Source organism: Octodon degus, unplaced genomic scaffold (assembly GCF_000260255.1).
Source record: "Octodon degus isolate 3935 unplaced genomic scaffold, OctDeg1.0 scaffold00021, whole genome shotgun sequence".
NCBI classification, from domain to species: Eukaryota; Metazoa; Chordata; class Mammalia; order Rodentia; family Octodontidae; genus Octodon; species Octodon degus.
The window spans coordinates 18,499,420-18,508,258 of NW_004524597.1; the positions used below are offsets into that span (position 1 = coordinate 18,499,420).

Sequence of the window (8,839 nt, forward strand, 5' to 3'; positions counted from 1 at the left end):
TTTTTTGCTGTTATTAGGTGTGAATCTCTAGGCACATATAACCTGGCTTAGGGTGTTAAATGTACCATGTGGGTGATTTTAAGTTTCAGTGGCAGTGGTAATTTTTGTATTTCCTGACTCTTGTGTTTAAATTTGCAGTCTCAACGTTGCATCACCATAGGTTTTCACATTTAATGAATATTTATGTTGAGCTGGTTCTATATGAATGCGGTGGTTTCTTACTTGATTATAGCTTGGTGTGTACTGTGGCCAGGAGTGCCCTACAGACAACAAAGTTAGCACACGTCTTAGCATGCCAAGCCCTAGCGGATGTGGTTAAGGACCATAGTGACTGGTGCCTTGGTTGTCATGCCAACCTTGTTTTTGGAAGGGGAAGGTTCTAAAACAGCCATTGCATAGAGGCAAAATAGTTATAGATATTTTAAGTAAAATTGTTTTTTGTAGGTTCCCCCACAGAAAGATATTGTAGAACACCCTGGAATTCTTACTAGATATTGGGTAGCATTATTTTTTAATAATTAATTTTGTTTTGTAATACTATCCTTTTGTAAACCTGTGGAAGTTATATGATAGTTTTTCGTGTATGTATGTGTCTTCCCTACATGCTGAAGGATAATAGAAAATCTGTCTGTTAATATTACAATCCCCTTTCTACCAATCCACGAACAAAACTTTGCCATGTAGTAACTTTACCCTAGTGATGACTGACTGGGGGGAGGGAGAAAGAATATAAGAACAGGAGAACGGGAGTTGTGGGGATTCCTTCCTTCATTTCCCTATTTCCCTCTCCTGTTCCATATTCCAAGAAGCCCTTTGTCTGTCTGTCTGTCTAGCTAACATCTATCTTATATCTGTTGGTGGTACTGGAGGTTGAACCCAGGGACCTCATTCTGAGCTACATCCCTAGCCCTTATTTATTTATTTATTTATTTATTTATTTATTTATTTTGCTCTGAATGCCCTCAGGGCTTGTTTGGCTGGCTGGAGAGTTGTGGGGATCGAACTAGAGCCACTTGAGGCTGACAGCTTGTGGAAGCAGCCACTTAAAGAACTGAGCTAGGGCCAGGCCCCCCCTAGCCCTTTTTTAAATGTTTGTATTGAGACAGTGTCTTGCATAGTTGCCCTGACTGGTCTTGAACTTATGATCCTCTGTCTCAGCCTTCCAGAATGTAAGGATTATAGGCATGAGCCACTGTATATCCAGCAATTTTTGTGTTTGTGTGTATGTATGGTCCTGGAGGTTGATCCAGGGATTTGTGCATATTAGATAAGCATTCTATCACTGAGCTGTACCCCCAGCTCAGCTCTATTGTTGAATATACCATGGTCATGGATACATCATTTGTAATTGGGGTGTTAGGCTGCCCTGCTCTTGAACTTTGGCAGTTAGAGATGTAATGGGATCAGGACCTGTGCTTAGCATTCTGCCGCAGTACTGTGAACCCCTTTACAAATGTTGTCCTGCGTGATTAATTCTGCAGTGCTTGGTGTTTTATAGCGCAAAGTCAGAAAGGGAATGGATCAGGCCTTGTAAACCAGATTCCAAAATTTAGAGCAGGCTGGAACTTGCAGGTATCATCAGTTGTTCTAGCTCCTTTTTACATTAGGAGACCTGAGCCATAAGAGGCTGCAGCCTGTCCAGTTTCAGTAGCTCAGGTAGTCTGGTAGTGTGTAGGGCTTGTCCTTCTAAGCACCCCCAAAACACACACACACACACACACACACACACACACACACACACACAAAGTTCCTATTCCTTTGATTAGAAACTTCATTCTGGGGCTGGCCTGAAAGCTCAGCAGGCTAAAGCACCTGCTTAGGCAGAGGGCAGTGGCTAGGTTTGATCCCATGGGGTGTGCTGAGACCGGGATTGAGACTGGGTGTGGTGGCACGTGCCTGTAATCCCATGGTTGGGAGGCTGAAAACAGGAGAATCACTAGGATTCCAGTCTGTGTAGTGAGACCCTGTAAACCCTGTCCTAAATACAGAAAAAAAAAAAAAAAAAGGAAAGAAAGAAAAAGAAACTTCATTCTGAAAAAAAGACTGATTAATCTTGGCTTGTTGATGTGAAGTCAACTTTGACATTCTCCATTAGAATGTAACCTTCTGGACAGGGCTAATGTCTTATTCTTTCCTCACTCTTAACTCAAAGGGCCTCTTTGTGTAAGTTATGAAAAGCTGTCCTTTTTCTCAAGGTACATAACTTCAATTTGTGGATTTAACATGAGGACACATGTGAACAATATTCCCTAGAGTTGTGTAGATAGTAATGTACAAGCCTGGTACCCTCACAGTCTTTTTTCTCTCTGTTGGCAGATGTGGTCCCTGACCATAAGTTGTTCCTTCTCCAGTGCTTCCCGTCATCAGTCAGATTTGCTGCTTCTGATTTTTGAGCTCTCTTCCTAACAAGCCAGGGAGTCATGTTAGAATTGTGTGAAAAGTTAGGAAACAGACAGCAAGGAGGTGTCAGGATTTAGTATGTAGATTCTTGGCATCTGCTGTGGCTGCTTTTCACTTGGTGCTGGCTTTTTGTAGATGAGCTGAGTGCAGCATGAAGTCCACAGAGTTTGGGTAACTTATAATTTGATAGGTTGTCCTTTTTTTTTGAGACAGGGTCTCACTGTGGAAGTGTGGTGACTTTGCTTCTCTGAATCTCAGTTTCTTCATTTGTGTAATCCAGGCGGGCCTTGAATTTATATAGCCCAGACTGGCCTCAAACTCACAGCAATCCTCCTACCTCAGACTCCTGAGTGCTGGGATTACAGATGTGCACCACCATGCCTGGTCAGGTAGGTTTTTTTTTTTTTTGGTATTTAGGGCAGGGTCTACAGGGCCTGTGGGGTCTCACTGCGTAGATCGGACTTGTAGTGATCCTCCTGTTTACAGCCTCCCAAGTGCTGAGATTACAGGCATGCACCACTATGCCCAGTCTCAACTACCATCTCAGCGTGCCCCGGGGGTGGGGCCAGCTCAAACTCCCAGCCCCTGCATCTGTCTACCTAAATAGGCGCTTTAAACTGCTGAGCTATTTGGCTGGCCCTTAGGTAGTTCTTTTGTGTAGCAGAAATTGCACTATCATTTTAGGGGAAAAATATGCATATATTACTAATCATCAACTTTCAAGTTAACTTTTAGACTCCAACTAGATTTGCATTAAGTTGTCTTTTATTCTCGTAACTACACTGCTTATCCAACTGTGTTTGTGAAGAATTTTGGGAGGACACTTTTGTGCGGCTAGACATTGGCATGATTTTTAGGAATTTTCAGCTTTGCTTTGCAGACAGTGTTTACCAGGTTCCTTCAAGCACATTGTAAGCTCTGCAGAATGAAGTAGTTCTAGGTTTTCTTTGATGATGGGAGAGGCAGAGACAGCAGAGTGCCTGGTCTGGGACCAGTTACCTGGATCTGGATTCTGGTACTGCCATTTACCTCCTGAGGAAGGGTGACTTTACTTCTTTGAATCTCAGTTTCTTCATTTGTGTCAAGGAGATAAATCATTCCTACACTTCTGGAAAGGGCCGCATGAGTTGCTAATAGCAGGTAAATGATATTCGGTCCTGATGAAGTTGAAGAAAATAACATACATAATATCATGATGTTCCCCATATGCACCTATATACCTAACATTTATGTTGTGATTCCTAGATGATTGAAATTTTTTATTCTGAAGTAGTAGCTTAGGGAGGTTAAAAAATCTTACAACATTGCTCACTGAGCAGAGAAATGATTAAATTATGGAAATCTTTTTTTTTTTTTTAACATGCTGAGTGCTATCCTACTTGCTATATGTCCCTTTTCCCCTGGTGTGGGACCTGTGGCTTCTTAGAGCAGGTTTGAAGCACCTGGGCTCTTTGTGTCTCTTACCCAGTTTGTCATTCACCTCTGTGTGCCGGGGATAGGGTGGGGTGGGGGGGGTGCTTTACTGTAGGCCCTCCTGCTTGGCCCTGCTCCTTGCTCCAGAAACCGCATGCACTTGGCCGGACAGGAGCTACGAGTCCCGTGTGCTTTTAAGCCCTCCTGCTTGTTGTTCTGAACCACATGGCCTTCATTTGGGCAAGACTACTCTGAAGGAAAGCAGGGTGGTTGATTGTGCCTCTGGGTCTGGCCGGAGCACATGGAATGCTGTGATACATTAAGGCCACGCTCTGGGGGCCTAATTATTTGGCAAGCACAAATGACTTCAGTGCTTGGTTTAATCCAGTATGTGATTTTGCCAAAGCAAATAATTTATTAATCTTAACTCCTCAAATTAGACACATTGACTTTTTCTAAAAATGGAAATGATTAGAATGCATTTTTTTTTTTTAATCTCCCTCTCTTACCTCCTTTCACCAAGACTGGGTTATGCATTCCTCTCCTTGAATGGAGAAGGTGATTTCCATTGCTCTCTACCTCGTTCTCTTGAATTCCTGAAACCCAGCAATGGAAAGATGCCCCTTCTGTAAAGGAGTATGTGTGAATGTGTGCATGTGTTTTTCTAGGACCTTCTATGCCTCTTTCCTCAGGGCCAAAGACAGGGTGGAACTTTGCTGTGTACTCTTCTTAGTTTCTTTGGAATTTTGAGCAAGGAAAACTGTTAGGTGACTCCCGTTGGGTGACTTCTGTTAATGACTGAGTGTGACTGTAATTTGTGTGGTATGAGAGTAAGCAGTCACTAGAACCTCCCACCTGACATACTGCATCTGTCCTCAAAGTGTGTTGGAAAGAGGTAGCACACAAGGTAGAGTGTACCCAGGATTAGAAAGTGAGCTTATTCCTATCTAACAAGGGAAAAAAATGCCTCTAAATAAGCAGGCTAGCCTCACCTCAGGAAATATTTCTTGATTAATCTCCTCCTCCTTCCTGTTCACATGGCTTCTGCCTTTAGGTCTGAGTTGACCTGTTAGGATTTATCAGCTTTGAAGTCAGAAGGTGCTATTTTAGTTCTTTTCTTTCACATTGCAGGTTTAGAGACTGATTTAACTAGATTCAGGAGGGAGCTTACTTTATAGCATTCTTAAGAGCTCGGACAATCTTGAAAGAGTTAAACTCTAATTAGCTCATTCCTAAGGTATTTAATGCCCTTATTAAAACTCAACTGCTTGTTCACTTTTTTCTTTAGTGAATCAGATTTCTTGAGGAGCTGAGCCTTCACTCTTCAGATCACAGGCTCACATGTTGAAGCTGGCAGTGCTAGAGGCTAGTTCCTATCTATGTGACAGCATTTTTAATTTAACAGGACCGCCTTTGATGTTTCCAAATATTTATAGGCAGCTTTAGATCATTTCAGTGTGTGCTTGCCTTCTCTCTTTCTGTCTTTCTCTCAGCTGGAGCAGAAGTTCTTCCTCATGCAACAGCCTTCCTTTTATTCTGTTAGTTTATTTTTGTTTCTTTTGCAGCTTTGGTGAAGACTCTTAGGCTGCATTCACACACAGGAGGTTGACCCTTCTCTTTGCTTCTTTGGTAAAGGCCATTTCTCTGTGTTATCCTGCCTGCTTCAGATTGCTTAAGGCATTTCTGTTGCTCCCTTGACTTTTCCCTTTGTCCCTCAACTTTCTAGAAGCTAAATTCTTTTTAAATTTGGCTCAGGAATCTTTTTTCTGGCTGATCTTAAAAGCTGTCAGGCCAGCATTGAGACCTGAGCCATGTGTGTGAAGCGGCTCTTTATGGATGGCTAGGCAGCAGTGTCCTCTGCCTCACTATATTATCCAGGCCTCGATAGGCTATAACTTACGGTGGACTTTCAGCAGACACTGTTGTAGCTGGAGCAGGAAATTCAGATAGACAGAATTTTCTCTTGATCATTGCAGGCTTGTTCCACTTGGCTCTGCTGAATTTCTTGGCTGACAGTAAGAGAAAATCAAGGAATGGGAAAAACAAAGCTGCAATGTAGATTTATTAAACCAATAAGAAAAAGAAAGAAATTTCATACCAATCAAAACAAATGACAGAACAGAGGACAGTGATTTCTCCAGCCCAGGCTGTAGGTAAACATTCTGCTTGTGAAACAATCCGTTATTGAACCCTCTCTTGCTGTTGCTTACCTGGCTGGCCCCAGCAGGCAGAAGCCCAGAACATTTCATGACTTCCTGCCTCATTGCTGGCTCTGCCTTCTTCTAGTACATGGAAGCCTTGTAGGGCTGAAGGTCATAGAGGTAGTTAATGAAATGTTTGAATGAACAAATACTGTATGTTTGACACTGTTTGTCTCACAAGCTCCTCAGGAGGATTCTGAGTGATAAGAGACCCTTTTCTTTTTTGTTGTTTTGGTTTTGTGTTTGCTTTTTTAGATGAGGACACCAATGTGCAGAAAGGTCTAATATAATGAATAAATTGAGAAGCTGGCTGGAGCTCAGGACTATGTTTATTGATTCACCATAAAGTACTTTTGAGGCAAGCAAATCCATTGTTAGTCTGCTAATCTCTTATGATTAAAAAATGCTCCTTAGGCTGGGCTTAGTGGTGAATACCTATAAATTTAGCACTTGGGAGGCTGAGGCAGGAGGGTGGCTGTGAGTTCAAGTGCTGCCTGGACTACATAGTATGTCCAAGGCCAGCCTGAACTACATAGCAAGACCCTGTCTCAGAAAACCAAAGGGGTGAGAAAAGATCCTTAGTGTAGTATCTACTGTGTATAGGAAGTTTAGAGCTGATTAGGCTCTTGCCATGCTACACAGGAATGGAGAACATGGCTTGAATCAGGCTGTCTGTGTTTGTATCCTAGCTCTGCCGCTGCCAGCTGTGTGATCTTGGCTAGGTTACCCAGTCTCTCTGGACTTCTATTTCCTCATCTGTAGCATGAGTCAGAAAGCTTATACCTCCAAATGATTATGAAGATTAAGTGAGATAATATATATAAGGTATACAGCAAATGCTTATCATGTTAGAATCAGTGACTGTTGCTGCTACAACAGTTGTCATCATCCAGGAGTTCATAGACCTGTAAGAAGAGAGGCAAATCAGCCATTAGAAAACAACTTGGCAGCCAGTAGTAGGGAAATACACTGATTTTTAGCAGAGACCCAGGATGGAGCCACTGGCTAGATTTATAAGCTTTCTTTTGGCAGACACATACTGAATACATACTGTGTGCCATTTGGACCCACTGAAGCATGCTGACACCCCCCTTCCTCTCCTCACTTTTCTCTTTCCTTTCTTAGGGGAATTTGAGCTTAAATATTAATTGCCACCTGAACAAAGATTTCCTGGAGTCATTTTCACCTAAAACCCCAAGTTGCTAAATAGCATAGCCATACTCCATTCACAATTTATCTTGCATGGCCTTGTGCTATCCCTCAACTGTTATTTTAATCTTATCTCATTTTACCTAATTTCTCTGGTCTCTTCTACATGAGAACTTTATGGTTCTTGAGAATATACCAGCAGCTCGCCAAGGGAGCAGGTGGTGACCGTTTTGTTCCCCATGTTGCCCAGATGGTGTTCGTGCCTTCTCATGATCTAGTTCCATGGGGATTTGTTGATAAGATTTTGCTTTGATTTAGTTTTCCAACCTATTGCCATATTCAGATACAGTTACTGACATTGAGATGTTTTTCTTTGCAGAGTTTCACCGTCTAGGTCATTGGCTGTGTTAAAACAAGTCTCATTTTCTATAACCCCAAATCCTTTCTAAGTAGTGAGGATGGTTGTGCAGAACCTTTTCATTGCCCACTGTGTATGATACAGAGTGGATTTTAGTACACTTTCACTTGCTGAATTGCCTGAAAACATTTAATTTAGAACAAGACACAATTAAAATGCAGTTATTGCCTTTGTGTACTTAAGAACCAAATAAACCTTTCTTTGTAATAGATATAAGATAATTTTTATGTCTTCCCTCTTGAGTTTGGGAGGGTTTGATGGGAACTGGACTTTTTAAAATTTAAATATATACATATATATATATATATATATGTATAGTTGATTTTAAGCAAAGTTAATTTTCTACTTCTAGACTGAGAAAATAGTATTAATTTTGATTTGGATCGCTTCTCGGCCTTTTGGCTAAGATCAAGTGTAATTTTGATTTGGCTCTGTTTGGACCACTGGGGTTGGTATATACATTCAACTATGATAACCATGCTTTTTTAATAGCACATTAATTTCACATTAGAACTGACTTCAGCTAAACTATTTGAAAGCTTGGTTCAAGAGAAAGCAGCGTGGCTTCAGGCATCTCTGTAAGTAATTGAGAATGAAGTGGAGGCCAACTCTCTCTTCAGAGGAGACCCTGGGAGCCCTCTACATTTACTTAATCTCCTTTTGGGTGTCCTGATGGCTTCCTTTTGTCCTTGGTGTGTGGCAGATAGCAATCTTGCTGTGAATAAGGCAGTGTGTCAGGGAGACATCTTCAAGTAGTATCGGGTAATGTGCAAATCTCTTGGAATGGTATGTAGGAGTCAGTCACTGGCTAGCAAAATTTGGACAAAAAGAATTCCAAGAGGGTTGAATTAGTACTCTGAGGCTGTATGAGGAAGTATTTGCCTTTTCTAATGCTTCCAGAGCATCATTTTATCTCATGTCATATGGGGCTTGTGTGCCTCCCTCCTTCTTTGGCTGTAAAAACTAGGAACAGAAGCAAAATTCTTTTTGTATTGGCTGTCCTTAGTTGGATTGCTGAATGTAGAATTAATTGGACAAAGTTTGTTTTTGCTAAAGAAAAAGACTGCATTCATAATAGAGTGATAGGACCTATGCTTTCAGTTTAGATTTTTAAAGTTGGTGATTAGATTTATTTAAGTGGGGAGCAAAGATGAAGTTGACAGTTTTTTAGAGACCACTGGTCCTAGGTGAGGGCCTAGATTCTTAGTTGGAATTTGTAGGCATACTTCTGTGGAGCATTTTTGGATTTTTTTTTTTT

The 8,839-nt window shown here is 41.5% G+C and overlaps 1 protein-coding gene and 1 pseudogene across 2 annotated transcripts in view; both read left to right on the forward strand.

Annotated features, from left to right (window-relative positions):
• Znrf3 (zinc and ring finger 3) overlaps window positions 1–8,839 on the forward strand; it is a 153,343-nt gene that overhangs the window by 13,767 nt on the left and 130,737 nt on the right. The window lies entirely within an intron of this gene.
• Window positions 7,964–8,135, forward strand: LOC111815791 (annotated as a pseudogene).